This window comes from Columba livia, chromosome 1 (genome assembly GCF_036013475.1).
Source record: "Columba livia isolate bColLiv1 breed racing homer chromosome 1, bColLiv1.pat.W.v2, whole genome shotgun sequence".
In the NCBI taxonomy this organism is placed as follows: Eukaryota; Metazoa; Chordata; class Aves; order Columbiformes; family Columbidae; genus Columba; species Columba livia.
Genome location: NC_088602.1, coordinates 163,740,855 through 163,754,171, shown reverse-complemented (window position 1 = coordinate 163,754,171; position 13,317 = coordinate 163,740,855). Strand labels below are relative to the sequence as shown.

The window sequence follows — 13,317 nt, the reverse complement described above, 5'->3', positions numbered from 1 at the left end:
AAAACAAACAAACAGAACTGGAATGTTTCTTCACTCAGTAACATTTAGTATTATAAAAGACATTTCATGCTGTGCTGAAAAGCTTAATAAAGATCCATGAATGCAAGAGACAGTAATTTAGCAATGTCAAGAATAATAATTAATGTGCTTCCTTACAAAATGAACCAATAATAAGTAAAGCACTTTGGAGGGTTTTTAAAGAGTTTTTAAGTGATTTGGGTTTGGTAATAATTAGTCAAAATCCTTAAGAGAATCTTCTTCATATTTTTTTCCTTCGTACTGCCATCTCACCTTGTTTTTTTCTCTTAATGTTGCATTAGTCAGTATTTGAATGTGAAAAGATGATTTAGAGTCTTTCTCTTCCTCTATTCTGTGTGGGCATCTATGATTCCTTTTGTGTCAGTTTGCTCACTAAAAATGATTGTCAGTTTATTTTCTGATAAACATCATATATATTTTATATGTCCAAGAGAACAGAATCCATGCAATAAGCAGTTATAGCATTTAAAATTAGATTAAAATACTGTTCAGAAAAACATATATTCTCAGTAATACTAATTTACAGCATGGGATTTTTTTGAACAAGGTTGTCAGATGATACAATTCCAGTTAAATTTTTCCTATTTAATGTGATTACTTCTTATCCCAACACATCCAGTCATCAATGTTTACAAAGAGGAGCAGCAGGTAAGAAGATGAGACACACAGAAAATAAAACGAAATAATAATATCTTGCACCCTAAAATAACAATTTTTGTTATTTGTAATTTTTGTTGACATTATTTTTGTTGGCAAACTATAGATTATGCTTGCAGAACACTAGACTTTCTTTTGAGATAATCAAAAACCTTCTGATCAACAAAACAACATTAACTGAATGCAAATTATCAAAGTGAAATGAATGTCAGCTGAAACTTCTTCTACAGTTCCAGTAAATGTTTTGGAATTTCAGAGCGTTTCACTTTAAAATGTTGATAAAAATATATAAAGCAAATTGGAATCTTAGAAACAAGAACTTGAAATCATAATTTTCAGCCTGCCTGCAATTTTTTCTCATATTTCTTGGATATCCTGAGTTCAGTATGTTCAGTTTTGAGCATGTCTGTAAACTTCCCAAAGTTAATGTGTTTATATGCTTAGTTAATAAGAGTTCCTACATACCTTCTTAAATTGTGTCCTACAAGCAGTAGCTCCCATTAGAGCTACTTGCAGACAATTATTTTTTTATTTATTGCAGAACTAATTCACCATTCACTAAAATACATGCTTCTCAATGACTCTTCTAAGAATGAGATAAATTCCTGAGTCCTTCAGGGTACAGAGTTTAGAGAAATCAGGTTATATTTGTAATACTGTTTTCCCTTGAAATTTCTTAGAAACTATCCTAACAGTGTCGATACAATTTGTGGTAAGTGAATGTACTAACCAACCACCTCGCCATGATTCAACTAATATTTTCTTGCAGGACAAGTAGAACATCACTGATAAGAAAAGGAGACTTTTTTTCTTTTGACTTCTGTTCCTTCTGTTTGCAGGTCCTAATATTTTAAATCTTGCAGGGCTGAAACTTAAGTGTGTTGGTGAAAGGGAAAAAGGCCATGACAGGTTAAAGAATAGCTTGAGGGAGGATGCCCACATGTTGGTCATGGCACTGGAGCAGAGCGAGTCATCAAAAGAGCCTGGGCCTGTACCCAGCTGAGACTGGGAAGAATTGGAGATTTGATCCTCTGTATACCTTGTAGATATACACAATCCTTGGAACATGACCTCAAGGTTAGTGTCTCAAACTTGCATCTGAGCGATATTTAACATTGTTTGGTGCTTGACTGAGGATTCATGTTTGCATGCTTCATACCAGATGAATGTGGAATGCTGGGTTCATCAACACATTCCAACTTTTTTTGTTTTAAATATTATATTCTAAAATCAGAAAATTATGCTTGCTGGCCTCACCTAATTAATTCGGATTTTATAAAGAATGTATTTTGTTTCCCTAAGAAAAAAAATCATTATCTTGTATAGAATACTTGTCATTCTTAAAAGCACCACAGAACAATGCCAGGAAATTTATCAGGCAACTTAGATTTCTAGCAAGACAAGGTATACAGTGGATGGCATTGAGAGAGTTGCCTAAACTCTGTCTGCACTTTTTAAATCACCAAGACAGACTTGACATCTGTACATACCCAAAAAATTGAGCAGATAAAATACATAGTTACTGCTACTGGTATTAATTTCAGGGTTGCTTTTCAGTTAAAACTTCTGATCGATATTTCAGTTAGTGCCCAGATTCTTGTTAGCAGAAAATGAGGAAATGCTTTATAATAAATGAAAATGCTATGTTCTCATTCCATTTAACATCAATATCAAGTACTTTGTTCGGTGTAATTGCCTGTGTAGGAAGTTCACCTTATCTCAAACGTCTACCAAATTCTCTGTCTATTTTACATGGTAATTATTAGCTTGAATCAACAATAAGTAGGCTTTAGACCTGATGCAAAAGTCTTAAAACTATCTAGGAACAGAGTAGAAATCCAGCTGCATGATGACTTTTGATGTTTGATACACTTAATTTCTTCAGTGCTCAACAACCAAACACATCATAATAAATAAGAGTTCAAAAATTTTGAGAAGCACTTCTAGAGGAAAAATCAGACCAGAAGATTTAAGAAAGAGGCAGAACTAAATAAGGGATAGCACACACAGAAAAAGCAACATCTGAAAACAAAGTGGTGTATTTGCTCAAGTAAGATTTGGGTAAATCAAAAAAAAAAAAAAAAAAGTGTAATGAAATTATAGTTAGATAAAAGAAAAGGTGACTCTATCTAAAAGTTGAAATAGGATGAGAACACCCCAAAAAACCCTGATATTTTTCAAATTCATATAGCAAAGCCTTTTGAAATACAAAACTAGTTTTCTATTATTTCCAAATTTCTGCTCAAAAAGGGTAGCTACACATGGTCCATAGTGACTTGGAAAATAAATATTTATCAAAAATAAAGAGCCTCATCTGTAAAACTTGGAATTTCACATCTGTTGGGAGCTGAATCAAAACAAATCCTGTCATGCAATGAATGTTTCCTGTAAAAGTGCAGTATGAGCCAGGTTCTCTCTTACAAATGTTATCTATATGCAGTACGTATGGCTATACCCTGCTCTCAGGGTCTGCTATCAGTTTTCAGACAGTGTCACAGGAACAGGCCTTTTGACGGTAATTTTGTCCCCCAGGACAGTATTAACATATAGCCTGAAGTGAAAAAAAGAGAAAAAGAAGGCAGGCTATGCCAAAAAGTGCAGTGCCAGCTGGTCTGCTAAAAATCTTTCTGGAAAACAGTGTGGGATTTGGGACTATTGGGAGCAGGGCAGGGAGCATTCGCTCCTCATCTACACAGCTTTAAGGGAAGCAACACAAAGAAAAGTAAGCTACATACAGCTCTTAGGAATAGTTACTTCACTATTAAAAAAAAAAAAAAAAGACAAGTTTAAATAGATTAAAATATATTTCAACACACACACGCACCCCAACTCTTAATTATTACTTCTATGACACTTTATGGATGTCCAATTCACAGAGATCTTCCAATAGAAATTAAAGTTTCAGGACATGAGAATGAGAACTAATCTGATCTCCTGCAAATAAGAGAAGACCAAAGTTTATTTTTCCACAGCCTACAGCAGGTCTCGTCTAAGTGCAGCAATTTAAAATCTCGTAGCATTAAAAGCTAACTTCAGACTTATTTAAAAATTATTAATAGAAAAAATTAGGTTATACACCCTTAACAGGCATTAGTTGAAGTCCATATCACTAGTAAGTAAGACTCAGTAAAGTCAGTATGTTCCAGATGCTCCATTAAACTGATTTTTGGTCCTATATCTTGGCTTCTTTCTTCCTTGTTGTTGTTTTGCTGCTGTTTATAGCTTGCTCATGAAAACTGATCTCAGTGCGGAAAGTGCATGAGCTAAGATTGTGCAGCACATTAAATTAGAAATCGGAAAGCAAAGCCAGAGATGCATTGATCTTTGATCTTCTTTTTCCATGGTCTCATCAAAGACAGAAGGTCTTTCTGGGACTTAGTTATACACAGATTATACTCTCCAATATGTTTCAGTTTTCAAGACTGTAATGGGAATTAGCTTTACTGTAGTCTTCATTTTTTTAATACAAAGTCCTCTATGACAGAAAATGTTGTTTTGCTTTTTTTTTCAATGGGAATAATATAATAAAATAATATAAATAAATAACAATAATATTGAAAATAAATAATCTAAAATAATATTGAAAATAATAAATGATCTTAATGTTAATGTTTTAGTTATTTTTTGTTTCATTTCAGCTACCTTTCTGGGGTATTCCTTTAGTTCTGTCAGGCTGTAATAATAATGAGAACTTTGGACCAAATAATCTATACTTTTTAAATGTAAAAAATTAGAAAGTCTTTCTGTGATGTTTTTAATAGTAATCCATTATAATGCCTTAGTACCTTGCTAAATTTGCACATAGAATGCTAATTTTCACTTAAAATAATTATCAGGCTTGTATTACACAAAGGGTTATATTTAAATACTTATAAATAAACAGAATAAAAACATTGATTTTCAGAGAAGAAGAGAGAAAGAATTAAATACTGGTAAATGCCACTATCTGAACACTGCTTTGAAAGCATTGCAGGATATCATGGGTTTGCTTCAAAAGAAACCAAACCATGATTTCATGTGGCTACTAAAATGAAAACAGTATAAGATTGGAACAAAACAGAAAGAGATGCATCAGCTATTATATATTCACAGATAAAAACCTGTTTCTTCATTTAACCCTAGTTTTGAAATGGAAATGTTTTCCAAATATTTCTTAATTCTTAACAGTTACACAATTACGTACATATATTTTTTATAGAATACTCAAAATTGATTACTAATTAAATCTTGCCAAAGGCCAAAATCAGTGTAACTTTGAGACTCCAACTTTCCGCTTTGGGGTTTCTTCAAGACTAGCAGGCTTTAGAAGAAGAATGTAACTCGAACTAGTGAACAAAAACAATGAACATTTTCATTTGCAAGCAGAAGATGGGCTTGACATTATTGAGATATGTGAAATACTGCAATTGTGTTTTACTGAATAACACTGAGAAGCTAGTATGTGTGCCTTTAAACTATGCTTTAGTTAAAACACTTCTATTATAAAATTTGGATTTATGACTAAATGCTGTCTTTCAGTGAGGGTGAAAGATATTGCCCAGTATTTCATAAAGATAGAAAATCCCATCTGACTGAAAATCAGCATTTTGTTTTGAAAGGATTTGTTTACTTTTTGAAAGTGCTTTCCAGTAAATTGGAAGATTTTGGCCCTGACTCTCCTCATTGTGTGTTCTTGGCTACTTCACTACTAAGAGAATTAGCAAATCTCCTAAGATGATCACATTTATGAGGTTATTTACAAGGTCAATTACCAGATTATTACAAGATTGGTGGCCGCACTGCTTCCAGCAATGAAGCTTTGCTGAACCTGCTACACATCCACCAAAAACCTTGCAGATTTGCCCTATCCCAGTTAGACTCCTGCCTTCACAGCCCCAAAATTTAATCAAACCACCAAAAGTTAATTTGAGCAAAACACAATAATAAACTACTATAAATTGATTTTTCAACAATACTGTAATTAACAATATTTATTACTCATTCTATTGTCAAATCACTCCAAATGTGACTCTTAGGAGTATAATAAATAATTTTCCCGTGTCACAGAATCACAGGATGTTAGGGACTGGAAGGGACCTCGAAAGATCATCTAGTCCAATCCCCCTGCCGGAGCAGGAACACCTAGATGAGGTTACACAGGAAGGCATCCAGGCGGGTTTTGAATGTCTCCAGAGAAGGAGACTTCACAACCTCCCTGGGCAGCCTGTTCCAGGGTTCTGTCACCCTCACTGAAAAGGAGTTTCTTCTCATATTTAAGTGGAACCTCTTGTGTTCCAGTTTGAACCCATTACCCCTTGTCCTATCATTGGTTGTCACTGAGAAGGGCCTGGCTCCATCCTCATGACACTCACCCTTTACATATTTATAAACATTAATGAGGTTGCCCCTCAGTCTCCTCCAAGCTAAAGAGACCCAGCTTCCTCAGCCTTTCCCCACAAGGGTGATGCTCCACTCCATCACCTGCACTGGACTCCCTCCAGCAGTTCCCTGTCCTTCTTGAACTGAGGGGTCCATTGATGTGTCCCTTGATGTAAATGACTCTCCTTTTAATGATAAATTTTCTGAGGCAAGGGAGTATTTTTAAAAAATCTATATACTATACTACATACTATATAATTTTTAAACAATCTGTAGACAACTTTGTCTCACACAATGGGATTATTTGTTACAGTTGAGATTACTTACTTTTATTCATTGATTTCCCTAAGTGTATCATCTACCACTTCTTGTATGACAGCAATCAGCCAGCAAGAATGTCAGTGCCTTGGTTTCTAAACAGAATATTTTACAATCTGTCTTTAGAGAACATTCATAGCCTCTGTTCTCTGTGATATACACCTGTTTCACTACCAGCAAGAAAGAAAATGTGGTGACTTTATAAGGTCAGTGAAGAAATGAAAAACTGTGTTCTAAAACTAGGCCAACTTGCAGTAAAGAAGCAACACAGCAAAGGAAATAATTTTGAAAGGTTCCAATTGCCTTTTTAATATGTTTTGGTTAACAGTGCAGCCTTATTCTTACAAACCAGACAGGTCCATAGAGACAGCAAAATGCACATGCAAGCTCAGATTTGAGCATGCTCGCAGATGCATGAAGGGACTCGTGACTGAAGACGTCCAACTCTTCAATATCTCACAGAATGACTGGACAGATTACAAGCACGGCAGCGACACACGTGGGTGTATGTCCTTTCTTTGTAATGAAGGCTGAGGAAAAAGACCTTTCTTAAAGTTTAGACCACTGTTGGCTCTAAATCTCAGAGTCACTGGCAATAATGCTTAGCCACTAAATTTTGCCTCACTCCGTTGAACTGCAGGCTTTGATCGCTTTTCACGTGAAACCTGTCTGATACAGTTAGACTAGAAAATTTTATTGCTCAGACACATCTTAGCAGCACATTGCCTATAGGGGCAGAACACCTAACACTGCCCAACATCCAGGACAATTATCTCCGATCCTCCAGCAAGGGAATTGTCATAGGGCAATAGGTTCTTGGTCTGCTCAAATAAGGCAATAAGCTTGTCAGCTGACCCGAAATCCTGGTGTATATCCCTCTAGAAGGTAGGAGCTGATCTGAGGATCATGTTGTTTGACATTAAGACTGCAGAGCGGTGCTTCTGTAGCAAGCCTCTTGACTGTGTAGCTTGTCCTGAAAAGGAAAGGATAAATGACAAAACTATTGTTTGTCAGATTGTTTAAAGCAATACTAGCAGGCAGTAAGATACTAGGAGTATATCAGAGCTTTTGTCTGTAAGTAGACAAGAATACATATCCTTTTCTAAACTTAACATAAAAGAACTATGGAATATGGGAAAAAAAAAAAAATAAGTATGTAGCCAAAATATTTGAAGGCTTAGGAGTGTTAAAACCTAACCTTTGACCCATGGTTACTGACACCAGCAGAGGAAGCAGAGATTTCAAAGTCCACTGTGAGCATAAAAATTCTATCTCCTAAAATGCATTAAAGCTAAAAGTCATAACAACTTCATTTTTTTATAAATATTAAAGTCTCCAAGTAGCATATCCAATATGTGCACGGAATTCAGTTTTGCTCAGCACAGAAAGATAATTTGGGCTTGATTTAGTTCACTAGCCAGTCTACTGAAACAGATTCCACCAAAAAATTCCATGGAGTGGGGTATTTCAGTCTAACTCTTTAACATATTTGACCTTAGAAGTCAAGAATTTTTATGTGGGTCATGTAAAGTGCAATAAGGAAGAAAACCAAAGGCCACAAGTTCAGTGTTTGCTCCTGATTATTAAAAAAAAAAAAAAAAAAAGTCTAGTGTTTATTCTAACAACCTGAGATCTTATAGACCTACTATAAAAATGGTCTGATACAAAACCAGAAGTGTCGACCTCTACAAATGCAGAATAAAAGCAGAAGCTGCAGTAACGGCAAATAAACATAGGGCTTATAAAGACACTCTGAAGAGTTCAACTTTTTTCATACAGTTCTGAAATACATAGTATTAGCAGCATTAATTATTAACAGGTACACTGTAACAAATTATGAAACAACATATTTTCAGGAGTCATCTTTCAGTTCTCTTTGGAAGGTATTTCTCAGATTCTCAGTCTATCAGAAAGATTAATTTCTGAGATGTACCTCTGTATACACAGAAAACTATGTGTAACAGTATTAAAGGTTTTACAAATTTGTTCCTTTTTATATACTGCTGTCATTGAATATTAATATCTTACCTGCTGAAGCTTAGATCTACAGAATTTGTGACTAGGCTTGTCAAAATTATATTCCATTCATCACCTTATCTTCCAGATGTATTAAAAATAAAAATATTATTAAAATCTCATGCCAAATTAAATCTTCAAGCAGGATTTTATTTGAAACTTAAATTAATTCATTGCTGACTATCTTAAAAATATTTGCACAATCTTCTCTGGGAATAATGTGTTTTCAAGTGTATGACTCATTAGAGATCAAAAAATCCAAGCACACGCTGTGATTTAACAGTGGAATAGTTTACATGCATGTGAGAGTTACGAAAGAGGAGACTGAAACCCAGGACCGGCTCTCCTTTCAAGTCCTCTTGCTCCAGATTCCACAGAGCTTGCTTCCTTGTCTGGTTTGACTTATCTTTCCGTGTGATATGCTTACACAAGTTACCTGAAAACGTATGTGGAAGTTCCCATCATCAAAGGAGTGCTTCTATTTGGATAATATTGGGTGTTTCAAAAAGATGGACTGAATTTCAAACCACTAAATCTTTAAAACTGGGTTCATTTTTGGAAACACCCTGTATTATTTCCAAATGTAATTACTGCATAGGAAGAAAAGAGCAATCGAAGTGTAAGTAGGAACATAATTTCCACTTCAAATGTTTTCAATTCGTTTACATAGTAAAAATGATGTACCCAGGAGAGTAACTGTGGTTATGGCATAAGAAAACTTTTCCAGAAATGGTACTTGAATAGAAAATACAGTGAAAGATCTACATTAGCTGTACAAAAATCCACTTAATCAAAGTAGTCTGTTGCACAATACTTTACTCAAATATTACAATGGTCTTTTTTGTGGTTTGTTTTATTACTAATTTGAGTATCATGGCAGGTTAAGAAATGCTGTAACAAAACTTAGGACAGGTTGCATGGCTCTCATTTTTGGGGAGAAAAAGGCAGGCTATGAATCTGCAACACATTATTTGATTGGAAAATGCCATCTTCAGCACACTGATATATTCATTTCATTTACTGAGGAATGAAAACATGGTCACAAACAACTATTGGGGTGCAGCTAGTACATTTTAGAAAATATCTATAATTTTCCTCACCCTTATTTTCCTAATTTAGTCATACACTAGCTTATCCATGTGGCCACTAGGAATCTTTCTGAAAATTTCAAAAACCTTCTACATGTTCTGGTCCAATGTGCTTTTTACCTTAAAGGAAAAGAATGCAGAAAATGGAGAAAAAGATAATTTAACAATCTTACCCCCCTCTCAAAAAAAAACAAACAGAAAAACAACCAAAAAAACCCTAATACAGAGTCTCTTAGAAACTCACTAAATTTACAAATAAAATAGTCAGAAAACTTTTATATACATTATATAAAATATACATTATACCCACTAAGAATATTAAATATTATATATTCATATTTAATATGTGTACATGTAAATATTGCATATATATATGTGTATAATTTTTCCTGCGTCTTACCTGCACCATGTGTTTTTTCACCATGCTAATTTTAAATTTCACTACAATGATATTATGGGAGTGAAAATGACTCAACAGATCTGAGTTACTATTGCCTGTTACTTATTTGTCCTATCATCATTGTCATCATATGTTGTATTATCTATAAGTTACATTGCTGCTAAGATCTTAATATAATATTTTCCACTACGAGGGCTGCCCATATCAAATCTATTTTATACTATTTTCTCTAATTATAGTAGAAATTAGATCTTTTTAATAAATCTGATAAATCATTTCCTGGATCAATTGTTTGATTGTGCATGTCTTCTACTTTAATAGAGGACTTACAAGCATTTATTTGAAGAGCCATTTTTCCCTACAAGAAAATTCAAACAGCTTGCTTTATCAGATTCATATCACAGAACAAAGAAACAAACAACCTACTCTGGAATACTAGTGACAAGATGAGGAGGACAATGTTTTTTCCACATTTAGCCTCATCTATCTCACACCTGGGATAAACCTAATCAAGATCCTTTCCTTGTATGAGACATATCTGGGGGCCGAGTTCAAAATGGAACAATGACGCACTTAGCCATTGTAGGTCAGAACTCTGAGATATGTAAAAAGCAAAATCCTTGGAGTCATCTGTTAGATTATTTAAAAATTGCTTCTTTCTTTACAAAATAAATCAGTCCAGCCAGCAGGAGAAAAAAAGGAACACCACACAACACATTCCACACAAACAAGCTCTTCTCTGTGAACACAGGAGAGAACTAAATAATAACAACAAAACTGTCATTTTCAGTAAAAATGAGATAAAGCAGCATGAAATATGATGCATGTTCTCAGATGCAATGTCAATGGGTTCAGTGTCAGGAGAACTGCCCTGACCCCTAACAGCTTGGGTCCTAATGAACACCTGAACTACATCACTATTGCTTTCAAAAGAATGTTGCCTTAAAATGTAGCCCCCCTGCAATTAGAAAGGCGGTCTCAAATCAAGAGGCTATCTTTAAACCTGAAACTTCTGCGCACAAAGCAAATCTGTATTTACAGATGGTGGTTAGGGGAAAAACAAAACAAACAAACAAAAATCCTGACACAACAACAAAACAAAAACACCAAACCAAACAACAGCAAATTCAAAACAGCAAAAGAAGATTAAACTTTTTTTTCTTCATATATGTTTTGTGCAAGGCTGAATCAACCCAATGCATTTTAAGCATGAAGGCCGAGAACTGAGCATTTTGGTGCCCTAATGACTTGGCACAGCACATACGTGTGGAGATAAAAACTTAAGCTACTTGAGATGTCAGCAAGCAGAAGCTTAGGGTACTGGTGAGGCGAGTCCTGTGTACGTGAGGACAGCCTCAGTGTGAGATGACAGCTGAGCAGGGTAACTGAGGATGTGATTTTCACCCTTGCATTCCTCACACAGCAGGCAGACATTTAAGAACCTCACAGGTCTGGCACATACTGCTCAGAAATAGGTGAAACCATACATCTTCTAGCAAGCAAAAGTTTTGAAAGCAGTAAAGTCTTTCTAGAAAGACTGCAGGCAAGAGAAGAACAAATCTCATGCTTTTTAAGAGTGGAGGGATAGGAAAAAAAGGGGAAACCTATAATACCATAGCAAATAAAAAAAGCTTTGGTGAAGGTTCTGGAGCACAAGTCTGATGAGGAGTGGCTGAGGGAACTGGGGCTGTTTAGCCTGGAGAAAAGGAGGCTGAGGGGAGACCTTATTGCTCTCTACAACTACCTGAAAGGAGGTTGTAGCATGGAGGGTGCTGGTCTCTTCTCACAAGTGATAGGACAAGAGGAAATGGCCTCAAGTTCCACCAGGGGAGGTTTAGATTGGATATAAGGAAAAATTGCTTCCTGAAAGTGTTGTCAGGCGTTGGAACAGGCTGCCCAGGGAAGTGGTGGAGTCACCATCCCTGGAGGTGTTCAAAAGATGTGCAGGTGAGATTCTTAGGGACATGGTTTAGTGCCAGAGCTGGGTTATGGTTGGACTTGATGATCTTGAGGGTCTTTTACAAGCTAAATGATTCTATGATTCTATGAGGATTAGGACATGCTCCTAGGATTTGGATTTAACCTCTGGTTCTCAGAAAGAATGTCTTAAATTAGGCACAACCCTGCAGTGATCTATCCTTGTTCAGGATCATGGTTATTGTATTCAGCCATTCCAGAGTAGTGGTAGAGGTGGCCAGAGCTACCTTCTCGTGAGCAAAGTCTTAAGCACTGCAGTGTCAAACCTTTACTGCAATATGAGCAGGAAACACTTCAAAACATAAATTATCACCACCAAAATTTTAACAAATATTATATACTATTGATTCCGTATAAACATGAAATTGTGTTTATACCTCTCAGGTGTTGAAAATTTCAAGAGAGACCCTCACCTGGCATTTCAAATATATCACTTTTGCTGGAAGAATCTGTTAATCAATGAGAAATAAGTGGTAATTAGTTTTACATTTGAATATTTTCTAAATTACGCAATTATTATTCCTTTTAATATAGTGCAAGCATATTCCTTAGATCCTCGTGCTTTCAGAAATAAAAGGGAGACACATTAAAAGTTTGGATGAGGATCAGACCACATTTTCCAAAAATGTGCTCAAGAATTTAAAAACCAACTTGTTTTTAATCATACATCGTCCAAGTTATTTCTTATTGTCGCTGCTTCATTGTGATCTTAGAATTGGTTTTGGTCCTCTTATTTTCTTTTAATATATAAAAGATGAATCTGAATTTTTTTTTTCTTAAAACTTAACAAATTATTTCAACAACCACTTTTTCCCTGTTCCAGAATAAAGTAGGTTCTACTTTTGTTCTGTATTTAATGTCTTAAAACATTTCTAGGAGACAATCCTGTCCCTATGATTTACTTTTCACATATATGTGACAGAACTATAAATCATATTATAAAAACCCAAGAATGTAATCCAGTACAAAATAATGCATTTCCATTTCATTTTTTATTTACAACCAGTTTTTTTTACTATTTTTATAATGTATAATACATTTTATTATAGATACACAGTTGCAGCAAACTGTGTCATCTTGGCCTACAAGCCAGAGGGCATAGAACCAAGAAAGGGAGAAATCTGCATATTCTTCTCTAACTTCATATTACCAACAATAGTGATTCACTCCAATGTTTTGTAAGGCTTTCACTACCATTTCCAATAAATATAAAAAGACAATATTTGTCTCTTTATAAAAATTGAATTCTAGAGTAAACTTTCAGTTACTTCATGTGCCCCCCCATGAACTGTACCAGTAAGTCCACACACGTGACTTTATACATCAAGGGACCTGTCTTAACATCAATTTGGGTCTTTAAAAGCTCGTTTATTTATCTTATAGTAGGAGTTTCTTAATGCAAAGGAGTAAGAAGGTAAAAAATATTCAGGGAGAAAATAAATGTGCAAGTTTAAAAAACTTATT

General features: G+C 34.9%; 1 long non-coding RNA gene across 3 annotated transcripts in view; it reads right to left on the bottom strand.

Annotated features, from left to right (window-relative positions):
• LOC110363174 (uncharacterized) overlaps window positions 1-13,317 on the bottom strand; it is a 97,023-nt gene that overhangs the window by 74,620 nt on the left and 9,086 nt on the right. For 2 of the 3 annotated variants that reach the window (XR_010468234.1, XR_002421086.2), the window contains exon 2: window positions 7,228-7,345. This is a non-coding gene — a long non-coding RNA (uncharacterized LOC110363174). Of the gene's footprint in view, window positions 1-2; window positions 7,346-13,317 lie in introns of those variants that run through there. The other variant, XR_010468233.1, reaches the window with a different exon arrangement.